Source organism: Rhinolophus sinicus, linkage group LG17 (assembly GCF_036562045.2).
Source record: "Rhinolophus sinicus isolate RSC01 linkage group LG17, ASM3656204v1, whole genome shotgun sequence".
NCBI classification, from domain to species: Eukaryota; Metazoa; Chordata; class Mammalia; order Chiroptera; family Rhinolophidae; genus Rhinolophus; species Rhinolophus sinicus.
Genome location: NC_133766.1, coordinates 11,560,655 through 11,579,410, shown reverse-complemented (window position 1 = coordinate 11,579,410; position 18,756 = coordinate 11,560,655). Strand labels below are relative to the sequence as shown.

General features: G+C 43.9%; 1 long non-coding RNA gene across 2 annotated transcripts in view; it reads right to left on the bottom strand.

Moving 5' to 3' along the window:
* Window positions 1-18,756, bottom strand: part of LOC141569335 (uncharacterized) — a 31,979-nt gene that overhangs the window by 10,588 nt on the left and 2,635 nt on the right. The window lies entirely within an intron of this gene.

The window sequence follows — 18,756 nt, the reverse complement described above, 5'->3', positions numbered from 1 at the left end:
GGATTTTTCAGGATGGAGGCTCACAGTCTTTTGTTCTGAGGTCTGGGGAGTGTGGTCGCTGTTTTTCAGGGCCAATTTGGGCCCAGGGCTAAGTCACTGGTGAGTGAGAAGAATTCACTGCCTCGTGTCATCTCTGCAGCACCCCACAGGGAAGGGATAGCAGGAGCATTTGGTGATGGGAAAATTGCCTGTGTTCTCCTCCACCCCCTCTTTAGTACCCAGCCTTGGTTCTCTTAGTCACACAGTGCACGGAGCTGGGCTCCTCAGGGCCCATCGTCCTGGACACACCCTCCAGGCAATGGGAAAGAGGTGTGTCCAGCCAGGGGACAGGTGGACACTTGCATTCCAGCTCCAGCCTTACACTCTGCAAACAATCAACATTCAGTTCCCAGAAGTCATCTTTGGCCTCTGGAACAAAAAAAAAACCACACAGGAGAAAATGGTGTTAGAGTATTTGTCCTCTGAAGGAGACAACATTTGTGTGGGTGAAGATTTTCAGGGATGGTATGTCCTTGCCTTCGGTGGATTCTGTGGATTCCCAAGAGGCGGGCATGGGACTTGTGAGCACGAATTCTTTTACATTATAGGGCTTTTATTTTGAGATTTATTTGGGCCCTCCGAGTATCCCTAAACCTGGAATTGTATGAAAACGTGATGACTATGTATTTTTTTTTGTCTGGAGAGTTTGGCTATAATGTCTTTTGTTGTTGTTTTTTGTTTTTAAATCAGATTCTGTATGTGTGTGTGCATCAAACCAAAAAGTTGTTCATAAAAACGACACTGTCCTTTCGCTGTCCCTTTTATTATCCCTACATGGTAAAGCATGTTCTTTTCACTTTCTCCTACTTTCTCTCATAATTTTCTAACCATTAAAAAATCCTGATAAAAAACACTAACAAATATTTATCCAGGGATTTAGAGTATCAAAACTCTCGATGTCCTTTCAAAGCCTTCACAGACACACTGTGAGGTTAAGTACTGTGGCCACTGCATCCTACAGAGGAGGAAACTGAGGCTCAGAGAGGCATGTAAATGACTCAAGGTTTCAACTCAGGTCTTCCTCACTCCGAAGGTAACTAACTCCGCTCTCACTCCACACAGAGCTGAACTCTACACAGACCTGCAATAGTACAACTTGAGGCCACTCCATTTGCACCCAGACACCAAGAAATTGGGTGTGCACAGAAAAAGTTTCGCTAAAGCAACTGATAGTTAGTTTTTGGTGAGAAAGAATGATTCACTTCATTTGTAGACAACTTGCCTTCGTACATCTTCCTAAGGTGTGTGTGTGTGTGTGTGTGTGTGTGTGTGTGTGTGTGTGTGTGGAGGAGGGGGTGGGGCACAAGGAGGCTGCTTTTATAGAAGTGATTGAAGGGCTACGGTGGAAAAATGTTCTTACAAAGGAAAATATTCCCTTTCCATCAGTTCTCAGGAATGTCTCCTACCACAGCCAGTCTCCTACTTTTCATCTCTGAAGGCTCCTGACTGAAAGGAGGTTTGCAGTGGAGTTCAGACAGCTGCCCACTCACATTTTTCTAGCCCACAGGCTATTTCTCTACTCGATAAACATTGTCCAATGTCACCGCTTTGCTCTCTTGTGTGCCTGTAACAATACCCTGAACACATATCTTCCACAGTTCAGGAGTTCACATTTTTATTAAGTTCCCCATTTGCCACCTGTGTCCTTTTTGGACTGGCTCAACATTTCCTGGCTGTGGAGATCAGGCTGCAATGGAGAACAGGGAATGGTGCCATACCGATTTCAAGCTTAGTGTTCCATATTGTTGTTCTCTTTCATCTGGATCTCTAACCCCTAGGAATCCTGCCACATCGTGTGCCCGCTCATAGTCCCCTGGGGCCACAGCAACTTCTAGGCACAGGTAGACCCAGGGTCCCTAGGACTACATGGGAGGGAAATGAGGGCGAGCCAGACACCCCAGCCTTGCCTCCTTCGTTCCTGTCCCTGGACTTGGAGACCGCTGTACAAACATGCGGAATCTGTCTTGTTATATAAGTTCCCTGGTGCCTGAGCTGGGTGACTCAGCATGAGGTGGTGCCCTGCTCTTTCCCAGCCTGGGGCAGCGTGCTAGCCAGCACCAGGTCAGCGGCAAACTGAGATGGAAAACAAGGCCTGCTAATGGGGTCCAGCTGATCAGCCTTCGTTCCCCATGGTGTCCCGTAAGGCCGGGAAGTCCATGGGAACCATCCAAGGGCTGTTGTGAACTAACCCATGGGTGGGATTCTTCGGCGCCCTGCTCACTTCCTGTTACCTCTTCTCACTTTTGGCTGAGGATCTCAGAAAGTTCACATTTGGTTCTCCTTTGCCCTGGGGCTGCTACTTTCTGGCTCCCTGTAATGAACTGAATGTTTATGTTTGCCCCCCACTCTGAAATTAATATGGTGAAGCCCTAATCCCACAAGTGATGGTGTTAGGCGGTGGGGCCCTTGGAAGGTTTAGATGAGGTCATTCATGAAGGTAGAGAGTCTATGACGGGACTAGTGCCCTTATAAGAAAAGGAAGAGACCAAAGTCTCCTCTTCTCTGCCATGTGAGGAGGCAGCAAGAAGGCAGCCATCTGCATGCCACGAAAAGGGCCCTCACCAGGATCTCACCATCCTGGCACCCTGATCTCAGAATTCTAGCCTCCAGAACTGTGAGAAAATAAACTTCTGTTGTTTAAACCACAAAATCTGATATTTTGTCAAAGCAGCCCAAACCGACTAAGTCAGTTCCACTGACCTGAGAGTCTTCACCTCTGGGTTCTAGAAAGGCTCAGGCAGGAAGTGATGATGGTGCAGGAGGATGTGCCCTGGGTCAACTCAACCTGGACCCAAACTCCGTCTCTCCTCTGTGCCAAGTCCCAAGCATGGAGTAGGACATCGCTTGGGAACACTGGTTATGGAGAGAACCCACTTTGGCTGATCTTCGTCCTGTGTCTGGCTCTCCCTCATTGCCCTCCCATGAGGGCATATCATTGAGTTGTTTTTTTGTTTTTTCCTTTTCAGGACAAGGACAGGTGTTGGCATCCTGCTAACTAATGGACTAAGACCCAGAGACCTCAGATTCTAGTACAGGTTTTGCCACTAACCACGCGTCAAGGGTTAGGCAGGCCACTTTTTCCCTTTGTGTCCCAGAGACTCATCTAAGTGACACCTGCCTTAGAATTCTTATTCATGAGTAAAACTTATGTGGCTCTTTCCAGTGGTGGGAGATGGTGGTAAATAAGACAACTCTGATCCTTGCCCTAATGGAGACTGCATTCTAGAATGAGACAATTAACACAGAAACAGGTAAATAAGATAACTATTGATGGTGACAAGCGCTCTGAGGGAGATAAACGAAATGATGAAATAGAGACTAACTTGGAGGACATGATATTTATTTAAAAGCCTCCACTGATAAGCTGAGAAGGAGCCAGTCCTGTCAACCAGGGAAGAGCTTTCCTGGCAGAGTTATGCGCTAACAAAAGTAAAAATGTTTTGAAAGTATATAGTGCAACACAGATATCAAGTTCAATGTGAGTTAACGCACCTTCATTCTCTGTGACTTTGCCCCATGTTCCTTGATCAGAACCTAGAGCTGGCACCACTGTCTAGGGGTGGGACAATTTGTGACACAGGAGGCCAAACTGGGGCTTCGGGTGGGAGGGTGTGGTGGAAAGATGCATGGGCTAAGAGTTCTGATCTTCTTGAGGACACGACAACCCAATCTATACTGAGCGACCCTCTCTTCCCCGCCTTGTGTCCCCAAATGCTTCCAGTTTTTGTCATCCTCCTTTCAACATTCACCTTGCATTTCTGGAGCACCTGTTAAGAGATGGGGATCCTCCCTCAGGAACTCAGGAAGTAACAGCCGCTCCTCCTTGCCCCAGGCCTCTGGGAGGCCACTTTTCCCAGCCTGCCCATGTTTGGGTGCATGGTGGCTACAATCCATTTTGTTTGTTATTTTGCTGTGCAGCTAAATCCCATTGGGCAGTCAGTGGGACTCTAAGTATGCTGTGTTTGTAAACTGATGTCATTCACCACCCCTATGGGCCATCTAGGGGCTGGAATGTTTCAGTAGGCATGTCCTCTCTGGACAAATATCCAGAGGCATGTGGAGGGGTCAGGCAGCCCATCTCCCTCAGGGCGTCCTATTAGCAAAGTTCATGACTGACCAATGGAGCAAACCTCAGATCTGTGGGCACAGTGGGGCTCACTGCTTCAGATTCCCTCTGGGCATGTTTCCTTAGAGGGAGGAATGCAGCATCAGGGTTTTCACCTGCTAAGCCGGGGGACTGATCTGCAGTTTTGTGATTGTTACTTATGCCCTTTGCCCTCTAACATTCTCTAGCTGTGTGACTTTAGGGGAGCAGGGCAAACTTCCACGGGCATCAGAATTCTCTAAGAGCTTGCGACAGAGTAGATTCTTGGACCTGCTGAATCCGTAGCTAGCTCACTCAGGAGAGGGGCAGGAATCTGAGTTTTTAACAGGCATTGAAAAGTGGTTCTGACTGCATGCCAACTACAGTTAGGGAAACATGGCTATTTAAGGTGGTTACCAGCAAAGGGTGATCCAGTTAATTTCTCCCTTAAAGGACGATGGATTCCTTAGTGAGCCTGTATCCAGGCTGCCAGACAGGCTTCTGGAGGTGGCACTCCTCAGAGGTAGTCCCAACCCTTCACGTGGTGCCGGGGTCCAGAGCGCGTGCTCAGTGATGCTGGTTGGATGACTGAAGGGCCAAGTGACTTGGAAATATGGGGAGGGCAATTGGGTAAACTGTTCATTACGAGTTTGTGCCACTAGCATGCAAATTCTAGAAAAGTAGGGGCTGTATTCTTAATTATTCCCAGGGTCTGATACACCCTGAAAATGCTGAATGAAGTAATGACACCACCTACTTCTCTGTCTCCCCTGGGTGAGAGAAAATCTGAAAGCCCATTGAGGTAGACTGACCCTGTCTGAAGGAATTCCCTGTTTTACCAAATATCTGATTCAAACTGCCTGCCATAGAATCAGTACTGTATGAAAACCGAAGTCAGGTTAGGACATCAAGATAGTTTTGATACCCAGTGACGTGGCAAATACATCAACTGGGCACAATAAAGTGAGTCACACAATTTCTATTGTAGTGAGAAAGGATGTAGTCATTTATTTCCTTTCTTACCCTTAGACACCAGGGCCAGAACAGCTAGGCCGTTAGGAAAATTTACTAAATAACCACCTTCACTAAAAACAAAGAAATAGCAAATGAAGTCGATAGTGGAAAACCATTTTACACCCACCAGATGGGCAAAAATTAAAAAGTCTGACAATAGTAAGTGTTGAGAAAGATGTGATACAATATAAACTCTAGTCAAGTGCTTGTTCAACCACTTTGGAAAAAGAGGGGACATCCTCAAGCACTAGAGCTAATCAATTCTTGCACATATACAACAAAAGACCTATGTACGAATGCTCATGGCAGCATTGTTTTATGTGGCGAAAAGATGAAACAAACAACCCAAACGTACACCAATGGTAGAAGAATAAAGAAACCACTAAGCAGATACAATGGCAAGCTATACAGCAGTGGAATTCAATGAACTATAATTGTACATCAACACAGATGAAATTCAAGAATATATTGATTGAAGAAAAAAACAAATTATAGAAGAATATATACATTATGATTTCCCTTATTTATTTAAAGAGCAATAACAGTACAATCAGAGCAGGGTATAAAATTTAGGTAAAACTTTGTTTTATAATCTTCATGGATTCTTTCCTAGGAATTCCCTTCCCCTAATTTAAGAGCTTCTCATTCTTTCCTCAAGATAAAACTTAAGTCACTTCCTCTTCAGTGTCTTGCCCAATGGCTCCAGGTAAAGTTACTGCTCCAATTACTGACATATCTTTCCTTCACCCACATAACTATCACAGCACTTGTCATGCCATATTGCAGATTTTGGCAATGTGTCCAAGCCAGTGCGTGCTGGTAAAGGGTTACTAACTGGCTCTCCCTGGGAAAGAAAAAGCTAGAGCTCTATCTATAAATTTTACTGATATAAAGGATGATAGTACAAAATTTATAAATAATATAATCTACAATCTCCTTATGTGCACTCTACATAGCCAGATTGATTCCCATGAAATGTTTTCATTGATTTTCTGCAAAACCTTGAATTCATAGCCAGTCTTACATTAATAAATAAGAACAAGTAAAACGATAAAGACCTATTGGAACTTCATTTGTTGGCCATGACTTTGCTGAAATGGGTAACAGCTTTTGAGTACTGAAAGAATACTTCCTCAATTTTCTGTGCTGTTTACAATGTAGTAGCTATAGACATGACACACTTTGAGTTTTTATTTGCATTATGAACATTTTTCCCATTGCTTGAGTCTGACAGTCAACAAAACAATAAACCAAGCACTAATTCATAGTGTTTGCCAATTTCCATGGTGTAAATTCTTCTACCATGGAAAATTCCAGGTTTTGATGTGATATCACTCAATGAGGAGTTGGAAAGAGATGTACATAGCATAGTATTATAGTTTTTTGTTTTCTTTTTTACCGTATAGATGCAATACACATAAGTAATCACAAGAGCATAGATAATATTAATAAAATGTAGTAAATAGTAAAATGAAGTGATAAGTAATTAGGAAGCAATGAGTATCACTTTAGTTTGTAATATAATTTACTTAATTGTAAGTTTATGTAATTTTAAAATTAATGGCTGTATTTAACAATTGCCTCTTAAAATTCCTGAAAATGCAGTGACCAGCATTTGTACAGCTTTTGTCTGTCCAAGTCAGCTCCCGCACACATCACTGCAGGTCTCCTAACTGAAACGTAACTCTTCTGTGATAGGGCCATGCCTTATTAGTGTGGTCTCCCAGCAACTATCCTAGTCCATGGAACATGAGAGGTACCTTGATAAAGGTTGGTCAAGTGAATGAATGAATCATATGTTACAGGCATTTTGCAAACGTGCTGGGGGTGTAAGTGGGCTGGTTCTGATCACACAGCATCTAGGACTTCTGGGTCTCCTTTAGGGTGAGGGTCTCTCCAAGGCCTAGGAACTAATCTCATATGCTCACACCCAGAGAACAGTACAGGTGTACACCTGACTTACATGGCCCGGAGAAGGGTTTGTCACTGACAACCAGAGGAGAGGAGGAAGAGCCCAGGATTCTTTACCTGAAAGGAAAGTTTATAAGACATAAGTTCAAAGGCAGCCTGGGTGCCATGTGCTGAAAGGTGTGTGTGTGGTGGAGATCAAGGGTTATGGGAGGACAGTCATTTGAATTCCCTCATGTGGCTTTGCAACACATCATACGAGGCGTTCCCCCTACAGACTTACTTTCCTCATGATCAAATTTCAGTTTGACTCAAGTGAGTATTAGAACAGGTGTGTTTACCATCGGTACACCATAGCAAGAACTCAGGGAGATAGTTTGTTCCTAGAAGAAACCATTCTGAAATTAAATGCTATGTTTTGGGCATTTTGTCTGTTTTAAGAGTCAGAATCAGGAACAAAACTGATAGTTCAATGCATCCTTGGTTCTTGCAAAGCACCCCAAACAGAAACCAGCCAACAAGTGCTGCTTCTTCCTGAGCTCCCACTGCTGTCAAAGCAAAATCTCACTGCAAGCTGACTTCTGCCAACCGAGCCAACCCCCTAATAGATTTCTACCTCCCAGCCTGCTTTCTTGTCCCCTGATACCCAGGCTCTTTCTCTCCTGAAGGCTTTGCCACTGCTGTCCCTACTGTCTGAATAGTTTTCTTCTGGCTCCTGAAAAGGATGTCTCATTCTCCTTCTTCAGTTCTCAGCTTAGTTGTCACCCACTCAGAGAAGCTCTTACTGACCTCTTTAACGCATCCCCCCACATTTATGTCTTCCATTACTCCCCTATTTCTTTCTTTCATTGTACTTAGAACAATCTTTAATTGTCTTGTTTACTTACTTTTGTATTGCTGGCTCCCCCATTAATGTGTAAGTTACTTCTGGTAAGTTCCTCCTGGGTAAGGTGGAGCACACTGCTTTCGCCTCAGCTTTCAGTAAATATTTGTAGAATTAATGAAAAGTGTAAAATAGGATTTCTCAAGGTGGGGGTTCTCAAATTTCAGCATGTAAGGGAATCAGTTGGAAGCCTTTTCACTTAACGTTGCTCTATCTTCACTCCCAGAATTCCTGGTTCTGAATGTGTGGGCAGGGACGTTAGACACAAGTGCCCAAGTGCGGCTAATGCTGCTGGTCCAGGGACCATAGTTTGCGGGACACTGCACAAGACCAAACCCCATCTGTACCCCATAAAGCACATCTGTTGGCGAGTCACAGGGAGGAGCTTGGGAGGAGGGATCAAGTGCGAGAAAAAGAAGTCAAGACAACTGATCTCAAAGGTACTATGGGAAAGGTAAGGGCTCCAGGACAATGGCCAGGTCTCTTTCTACTCAGAGAACCTGGGCTTCTGAGATAAAAGGCTGCTTTTCCAATGAGGACGCCCTGGTGATAAACACATCTTTCCTTCTGTGGCCGCCAGAATAAGCAGAGCTAAATAGTGGTTCATAGGCCACCAAAATGAGTATCGATCGTGTTCAGCAGTTGGCAATGGTGACCTGCGTTCACCAATTCTGGCTTCAACAATCCCAAAAGATCTCAACCAGAGGTTAAAAAGTAGGAAAAAGAGAAATTCTTGTCTTCATTCAAAGACAGTTTTTCCCAAAGTGTATTTTGAAGAACATGGTTAGTTCTGTAAAATCATGCCATGACACGAGTTCCATAGTCAAATGAAATGAGAGGATCCTGAAAGCCATAGCCCATTTTTGGGGACTCACAGTGCACATCTGAGAAGTCTTGTAGTCAAGAAATCAGTTTAAGATTAAGCTCAGTCTTTGGAAATAGGAGCAAAGAGCATTTTTGCTTATAACACACATCCTGTGACACGCACTTGGAGACGCACTGTCTTTGAGGACCTTCTCTCTTCAAAGGGAGGAATTCCCTCCCCCCCCCATGGAAACTTTATGCAGGCACGTGAGGACAATCTGATTCACACAATGCGCAGTAGGCAGCCTCCAGCCTCAATTCCCAGACAGGCAGGAGAGGAAGTATCCAGAAGGTTCCAGTTCTGTTCCCTTCCAGATGTAAAGCTGCCTGGAGGTATGACCTTAATTGCTGTCTGGGCTGCTCTTTAATGGGGCAGTTAGGGTGGGAGGAAGAGGAGGAGGAAGCTCTGGGAGTAGGTGATAGGCAGCCAGGAAAGTGCTGGGCTAGGGAGCATCAAGTGGAATTTTCCTGTGGAAATCCTTTTGAACTAAGTGGATTTGAATGTTGCACCCCTGGTTGCCTAGATCCCATGGTGAAGTGATTTGGTCTTCATTTTCCAGTAATGATTAACGTGGCTGTAGTCACTGCAGTTTAGGGACAGTTTGTCTGATGGAAACAAAGAGGAAACCCCTCCCTGAGCCCCTCAGCAAAACCTGCTTCCCACTTCTGACTGTTGGTGGAAGAGGAGAGACACCAAAATAGGCCTGTGTTTGGAAGGATGGTTCTGCCTTCAAACACTTCTCAGTGTCTTCTTTTATTTTTTAACAAAGCACCCATTTGGGGGCTAATGGATGATATTTTCATAAGTCCTTCTAGTGAAACTCTAGAGATGGTGTTTTTGGGTGAGGAAGCAGAAGCCAAGAGGCCCCAATCTTTTGAGGGCAGGAGAAGGCAAGAATGTGGTATCTCGTCTGCTAACCCATTGAAGACCTCTGATGCCACTTGGCGAGTTGTCTGGGTCCCACATTTCACTTTGAATAAATAAATTGGATCTGATAACCAAGTGAAGTCAAATGGTCATGGCCCTGGGATGGGATGCCATTTATATAGCCACTGCTTCCCAGAAGAGCCACCTCACCCCCCTCCAGCAACCAACCAACTCCAAAATGCATGGCTTCGTTTTATTTTGTTTCCAAAAGTTTTTCCTATCTCCTTTCTCCACACCCCTCCCTCCCCCCACCCCCTCCCTCCCTTCTTTCCTTTTCTCAATGAAAAAGGGTAACAAAATATTACTCATTTGAGAGAGGTGACAATAGGGAGCCATCAGAATCTATATCTGGGAGTAAGAGGAAAGCATCCTGTTCTGTGACACGGTACATGTCATAAAATGTCAAAACAAGGAAGGACCTCAGGGATTGTCCTGACTCACCCACTCAAAGAAGATGAACCCTTAAAGGCTAAGCCCTGGTGCGGGATTCTTATTTACTTTACAGCACTATCTCTTTCTGCTACTCCAGCTGGATGTGGGAGCAGTATTTGTGATGCATTAATAATTTCACGAGTTCTGCTGGAGCTCCGTCTGAAGCTCCGTCCAGCATGACATGATACTTTTGGTGCCTTTAAGCTGGAGCATCCTCTGGATGGTGCTGGGGCCTGGTCAGCTTGGTCATATTCGTGGGCTCCCTGGGTGGGCTGAGCGGTAGGGATGACATAACCAGCCTCACAAGAAAGGCTGCTTATCCCAAAACTAAAGGTATTGCAAACATGCTTGGTCACTCAGTCAAAATTAATTTTCCAACATTAGAAAGTTTGAGGCATCTGTGATGGAGAAAGGGAAACTGAGTAAGGTGTGGAATACACCAGGCTCAGGGAAACCCACCAGGGCTGTGACATCACTTGAAGCCCCCGGGTAATTTCATGAGATGACAGCCAAGTTCAGATTCTGGGCCTCAACCATGCGGTGAAAAGTTATCTCCTATAATGGGTGGTCACCATGTAATTCAAGGCCTGCAGCTGACATAGAAACTACTCAGCTCATCCTTCCTCCAAGGGGTATTTCCCTGTTCGGAGTCTCGCGTCATTTGATGCTATGGAGCCAGTGGCACAGAGCAGGGCAATGTCTGTTCTAGACAATTGATTCCTTATCCTGTGACAGAGGGACATCCTATTCTGTGGACTTTCTTGTGATGGGCAATGTTGTCAAGTGTCAATTACTTGTTAGCCACATTCTTAAAGTTAATATGGAATGACAGGAACTAACTCTTCATTATACCTGTGACTGCAGTAATAAAAATAATCTTCACTGTAGAGTGTAGAGATAGTGATGGACCGGGCAGGGACGGTGGAAACAAGAACAGGAAAAGGGACTTAGAAAGGGACAGAGAGTTCTGCAGGTGGAAGAGTGTGTTGCTGTTGGAATTTCTCAAATCGTGGCCAAGTCTTCGTCTACTCCTATATGTTGTCCAAAGTAATAACCTGAGCAATGAATGAGATACAAAGCATGAGCAAGTACATTTTTCAGAGCAGAGATATGAATATGTGGTTTACAGACTCCAAGTGAATCCCCATGACTGGACTGACTCACACCGGATAGAATAGAATTGACACGCTCCTCAGTTACAGCCCCAAAGAGACGCGGTCATCAGGCCCCTAAGATGGCTAAGGACATAAAGACCATTGAATACTGTGGTTGGGAGACCATTGCAGGTCACATAGCCCTTTACGCTGCCTTCCTGGCTCTCAGACAATGAGTGACTTGGGAGGGAGGGAGCTCCTACCTCTGATTTTGTCCAGAATACCCTGAAATGAGGGTGGTGTCCAGGCAACCAAGAGGCCATCAATCTCTTCTAGTGTTTAGTTTTAAAGGAACCACATGGTGTGGGTAAGAGTGGTTCATATGAACCACATATGAACACATGATATTGTCTGATACAGGGCTGAGCTCATTTAATACTCTCAACAGCCCTAATGAGGTAGGCACTTCGTTTTACAGATCAAGAGACCAACACATAGAAAGAGTGAGTAGCTTACTGGAGACCACAGTTAGCAAGTGGCAGAGCTAGTCGGGCGCAGACTCAAGTTTGCCTCATCTCACACGTTAGATTCTTAACAGTAGTATTTTAGTCCTCCCTTGGCAAGGAAATCCTACTACTATGAAATGGTTCTCTTGTATTTGCTGAATGATTGGTTTTGATTTAAGGGTCAAAAGACGTTTCCCTTATAACGCATGTTAGGGTTGTCAGATTTAGCAAAGAAAAATAGAGTACCAAGGACTTTTGAATTCCAGATAGATAACATCATTTTTTAGTTTAACTACTTTTAGTATAAGTATCCCAAATATTGCATGGGACCAACTTAATCCTAAAAATCTATTGTTTTATCTGAAACTCAGAATTACTGGCTATTTGTATCTTATCTGGCATCCATATCGATCATGAATGAGACCAAGTTGGTGAGTTTAGTCCCTCTGTAGGCCATTTAGTGTTGCCCTCTTCTGTCACCCCTCCTGGGGACCTCTTTATCTAAGGCTTCTGGGAATCCTCTCAGTCCCACAGTAGCTCAGTGTCTACATAAACGGTAGACTACAGTATATTCTAATTTATTTATCTTAAAATAATAATCAAATGGTTGATACATACAGAAGAATAGATATAACATATTCTAGTTACTAATTGCTGAATCAGGCGTTATAGCACGTTCAGCATAACAAGATAAGGCCAGTTGTTTTCCAAAATGATGGTACAAATATTATTCTTCCATTGGTGTACCCGAGTTCCCTTTGTTCAATATCCCCACCACACATGGGGTATTGTCAGAAGTTTTAACTTTTGCCCTTGTCAGTGGGTGTGAAGTGTTCTCTCACTGTGACTTCAATTTGCATTTCCCTTGATAGCTAATGAGGTTGAGAATCTCTTCCCAAGTTCATTATCTCTTTGTTTTTTCAGATGTTTGTTTGAATTCCAAGTAGTGCTGGGGCCTAAAATGTCCATTGTTTTAAAGAAGATACTCAGAGATAGTAATGTGGGGGAAAGAGTAAGCAGAGAACGCTCTAGATGTACGATGCACATTAGCCCTCAATGAGCAGAAGGAAACTGTTGTATACAGCACTACCCAGAAACCCCTCAGATGACCAGCCACCACTTAGTTCCTCCCCATTGGCAGCTAGCTGCTGCGAAAAATAATTTCCAAGCCTGAGGGACCCGGATTTAAATTCTACAGTACTACCTAGTTATCTGGCAGCAAGTTACTTTGTTATCTCTAAGTCTCAGTTTTCTTATCTATAAAACTGGTATGAAAAAATGTGCCTTGCAGAGTTGCTCTAGGATTAAACAAGATAGCAAATGGAAAGGACTGCCAGGTAGGTGCTCAACTAATGTTGCTTTCTCCCAGGCTTCTTTACATTAAAGAACTGACCAGAAGAAAAACACCTCAAGGGAACCAATATTCTTTTCCAAAGCATTGGAACACATTGTCAGGGAGTTTGCATGTATGATCTTATTTGTGGCAGAGGTAAGCCTAGGGTTTTTCCTAGAATGAAAAGAGTGAGTGGATTTTGGAGGCAATCGGACCTGATGAGTCCTTTCCAGGCAATACTGTGAATAGATCATTCTGAGAGCTGAGTATCAGCCCTCACCCTGACATACCCTCAGAAGGAGATTCCACTATCACCAGATTCCCAACTCATGTTTCATAAGCAGTATATGGTTCAGAGTTCTTCCTGATGTCTTACTTAGAATCCCTCTTGCCTCAGAATAAGGTGTGCTCTCTTCTGTGAGTGAGGGAGCATTGCTATGGACAGACTACGTACGTGAACTACATGGCAACATCCTGTTGCGTTTCAAGTTCTGCCAGCTGCCTCTCTGGCCTGATCTAGTAATCTGGAACCCGGAGCCCAGGCCAGACCTCTTGATTCACATGAGAAAAACTAAGGCCCTGAGAGGTCCAGTAGCTGGTTCTGATACTGCAACTAGGAAGGGGCAAAGGCCGGATTCCAACTCAAGTTTTCTGAGTCACAGATTTAGATTTCTTTTCTTTTTTTTTCCTGTTCTCTTTCACCGAGGGTCTCCTTTTACTGGGCACGTGTCCAAAGGTGACTCAGAATTCTCAGCCATCTTCAAGGGCTGATTTCAAACATCTTAGCCTGGGAGTCACAAGACCCTAGTCCCAGTTTGGGGTTCTTTAGAACCGTTCCTCTAGAGAATGCAGTGAGAATAGAGATTTTGTTTATGGGTTTTTGAGGGATACTGAGTGTCACAGGTGAAGCAGGAATATCCTTTGGACATTTTTTTTCTAATGCAGAGAGGTTTTATAACATTCAGCCCATTTTTAAAAGGAGGTCCAGGACCTAAAAAAATGGCTAAGAAATAAATTAATTCATTAAGCAAATATCTTTCAAGTGCTTACTGTATGTGACGTACTCTACTAGGCCCACTGAATATCATAGAAATAAAATAGACATGATCCCCTCACAGCACTTACAAAGTAATGAGAGAGGCAAATGAGAAACAAACACATGAAATAACACCTTGCGACAGACTGAAAGAAAAATAAAACAATCAACAGGTTAAAAACTACTGATCTAACTAGACTTTGTATTTCTCTCTGGACTTTATATTCGAATTTCCTCTCCTGAGAAAGTCAGACCTCTCTAGAAACAGCCTCCAGTTAACTTCTCAGTTGTAAGGTGAAGGGGTATAGTTAAGTCCCTAAGTCCTCTGCCCCTCCTTCCCATTAACAGGGTTATTTTTCACAGCCAGGCTGATTAGATTAACCCTTTGTTCCTCCTTGCCTCCCAGGCAGGAAGGATCATTCCAGATCTCTAGAAATAAAAGCAAGTCTCTTTGGCCAAGATCAGCAATGTAGTCTTTTCCCCCTTGCAGAATCTCCCTGCCGATTATAGCTGCTGCTTGTGTAAGGCTGAAAGATCTGAAAGTCCCCAGAAGGTCAAACCACCAAAAAGCACTGAATTTTAAAAATTTGTGTATTCTCCTAATGAGGATGTTGTTCAGAATTTTATCTCAGATCAGGTTTCTTCTTTTCCCCTTGTTGAGTGGATTTTTCATATGTGCACATCTGTTGTTTAAAAATGCAAATAATTTATACCCCACCCCCCTGTATCCAATCCTTAACAAACAATGTGACATTGTGCAACTGGAAGTTTTGCTATTTCAGAATTAATGTCCTAAATTTACCTATGGGAGTGGGCAGGAGAAAAGGGGTGACCTGTTGAAAGTCTTAACAACTCAATGGCAAAACTGAAATTTGAAGCTATGACACCTGATTATTGGGTCTCTGCTCTCCAGGCACTAGATTAGATCCCATGGCCTCGCTTAGATTACACATATATGTGCACACAATGTTATCAGAAAGTGGGGTCAGTTAATTAGAATTTTCAGTCCTTACTAATTCTAGGGAAAGTGTCACACCATCCATTGAAAGGCCAGTTCTGAGTTAGAGAAAACCAGACTGTCAATTAAGCGTGAATGCACGGCTGTAACACTTTGAAGGGAGGACACAAACACCAGTAAATGAAAATTTTAAAAAACATGTAGGGAAGATCATGGAAATGCTTGGAGGGTGAATAATGAAAGGTTAATGATGATGTACAGTTAAGGTTACCAGGTCAGGATCTGAAATCCTGTTGGTTGTTCAAAGGGAGACCGAACTGCTTTGAGCTCAGCAGATGGCTTCTCTTTTCCATTACCTGTCTTCCTACCTCCATCTTCCCCTGCATTTCTCCCTCACATCTGTTCATATCTTAGATCTGGTGGGGAGGTGACATTCCCTGAAATCTGTAAGGAGCTCGTGAGCTTCCAAGCCAGAACTCCATTTCTGAGTAGAGTATGCCCTATGCTTTGGGGCTAAAGAAGTGTCGAGAAAGTGGCCTTATTCCAATCACTCACAGCACTGAACAGGTGAGCCAGCCTAAACTGGCGTGGGAATTGGTTCCAGTGTTTGGAGAAAGAATCAAAATTTATTGTGGGGGTGAATGTCAACCAACAATGCATTCAATATAAGAAGTCAGAAAGGCAAGCCTATGTACACTACACTAAAAACACAACTGTAATAACAAAAGGTGCTGGTTTAGTTTATGACACAAATGATAAAGATCCTAATGAGTGAATTTCCTCATAGCACTTCCTTATTTACTCGAGGCAAATGTTGAGCCTTAGCACACTTGACACAAAGCCTAGACTGTGTATAAAAATCCACATAAACATTTTAATCATGTTATGGATTGAAAACTAAGGGAGGTTTTGGGCGTGTATGTGTGGGGTAAAGGGAGTGAGGGATGATGGGACAGTAAGCTGGGGTAACAGGCAGAACATACAAAAAAAGGGTGGATTGGATGATGACAAACGCCTGACCCCTCCCCTTTCTTCCTGCCGCGGGGTCCAGGATGAGAGGAGCCATGCCACATAGCAGCTACACCAAAATAGAACTAATAGCATTTTTGCTGTTTGGAAACAAGTATTCCCCAACATATGATTTTTCCCAGAAGACTTGAATCTAGGGCCTAACAGGTCTCAGCTGAAATCCTGGAATTGGCTGAGTCACAATAACTACGTATGAAAAAAGACTCCCCTATCCAGTTTGGCTTTCAGTCTCTCCTAGTGCAAGATAGGAGATCCCTCCCCTCTGCTCCCCCAGCCCAGGGACCAACGTTGTCTGGACTTCAGAGATGGGAGGACACAGTGCCCAATGTAGGGCAGCCTGTGTCAGGACACCGTCTCAGCAGTGGGCATAGATCCTGGGCCTGGCTCTCCAGAAACAGTCTTCCCAATAGCTCCCTGGGAAGAAAGCCTGACTTTCTCTCCAGTTTAGGCCCTCTTCCTTTTCTGACACTTTCTCATGGGGGAATGGAGGAGGGCGAATTTGTCTAAAGGAAATTCTAAAAACTAATGCATTTTTAAGGCCAGAATATGATGACCTGAAGCCTATCCCCACAGAATCTCTCAGGAGTGTATAAGCACATGTGAACAGAGAGGAAGGACCCATCTGCAGGCTTGAAAGTCGGCAGACAAATTCCTATCATATGTTCAGGAAGACTCGTTTTGTGGCTAAAGTCTCGGGGAGACTGGAAATTCTTGGGATGGGGGTTACCAGAGCTGGGGCTAGGGAAGGAAAAGGGGGAAAGGAGCTATGTGCTTGTAGGTGACATTCTTGATTTTTCTTTCTTTCTTATCCCTTGTAACCAATCTATTAGCAAGTCTGTCAGTCCCACCTTCAAAGCGTGTCCTGAAATCACATCTATCATCACCTTAGGCAAACCTCTGCCACTTCTCACCTAGTCAAGCATATCATCTCCTCCGACTAGTGTTTGTGCTCCTGCTTCTAATTCATTCTTCATGCAGACAATAGAGAAATGTTTTACAACGGGTCTTAGATCTCTTCATCAGTTTTCCCTTGTTCCTAGATATTCATCAAGCTCTCTTCCAAAGCCTACAAGCCTGTTTGCTGTGGTTCCTGCTCATCTCTTCAAAATCTTCTCACTGCCCTCCCTCCAAGGTCATGGTTCTCCAGCTCCACAGGAGAACATTCCCAGCCAAGCATTCTGATGCCTTGAGCCTTTGCTCTTACAGTTCTCTTTGCCTCCAATTCTCTATCCCATTTTTTTTTTTTTTTCACCTGGCTGCTCTATTTTCTTGTAGCGCGTACCCACGCACATGCGCTTCCTGTGAGAGGTTTCGGAGGCTTTCATCATCTAAAGTAGCAAAACGCCTATCCCTACCCCTCAGTTGCTATCTCATCGCTGTTATTTCACTTCTGGCATTTATCGTAATCTAATCATCTTCTTTTTAATCTCTTCTTTACGAGTGTTTTCTAACTCTCCCACTAGTATGATGGCATGAGACATTTCCATCTAGAGCTGTGCTGTCCAGAGTGGTAGCCACTACATTACCATGTTGCTCTTGAGAACTTGAAATGCAGCTCGTCTGAATTGCGATGGGCTTTAAGTATAAAAGACACACCCAGAGTTTGGAGATTTAGTCTGAGTATATTATAGTCATACATTTATACTGGTTATGTCACTGGGAAATGACGTTGGTCCCTCAGCTCTTCATCTTCTGAAGAAAGAATTCAGTCAAGAGACAGTATGTGCATCAAAGGACAGCCAGAAATTTGTTAGGAAAAGCAAATACATTTGGAGACATGGACAGAGGGCTGACGCAAGAAAGAAAAGCAGCCCTGCCTTTTAATGTATGAAGGCTTTTATTTCCATGGGTAGAATTGCCTCCCCCTCTCCCTTCTCTTATCTCTCTTTCTCCCCTGAGGTGCCTAGTCCTCCCTTCTCAGGCATTTAACAATGCATTTCTTTGATTTAGGGGCAGGTGTAAACACATCCCTTGGGGTGTTCCTAACCCTGGAATCCTGTTGGGCTAGTAAGGTGTTGGTGGTCCTGACAAACAGGATATGCACTCTGCTAAGCAGATGTCTTCCTTTCTTTTCTGGCATTTCACAATGCATTTCTTTGATTTAGGGGCATATGTAAACACATCTCTTTGATTTAGGGGCATGTGTAAACACATCCCTTTGATTTAGGGGCATGTGTAAACACATCCTTTAGGGGTATGTGTAAGCCTAGACGGATGGGCAGCTGCAAGGATTCTGGGCCCAAGTCGGAGCTGCAGCAAGGGGCTTTCTAACGGGAACTGAATCTCTCCCTTCTCCTGCTCGTTTCTATCTATCTACCTACCCTATCTGTTACATATTGAAATGATCATGTTTTGGATATATTAGGTTAAAGAAAATATCATAAACCAGTATCATGTTTTTAAAACAAACCCGATAAATGTGGCTACTAGACATTTTAGATGCCATACGTGGCTCACGTTCTGTTTCTACGGGCCAGGACTAACTGGAGCATCACAGCTCTTCCTCAGTGTGCATTAAATACTTGTTTACTGAATGGTTGTTTACTCACTTCCACTTTTCCTTTGAAATTTACCAAAGAGAAGGGGCTTCTAGAATTGTCAATGAACTGTTCTCTCATTTCCTTGTTCCATCTGTTCCGAATTAGGAG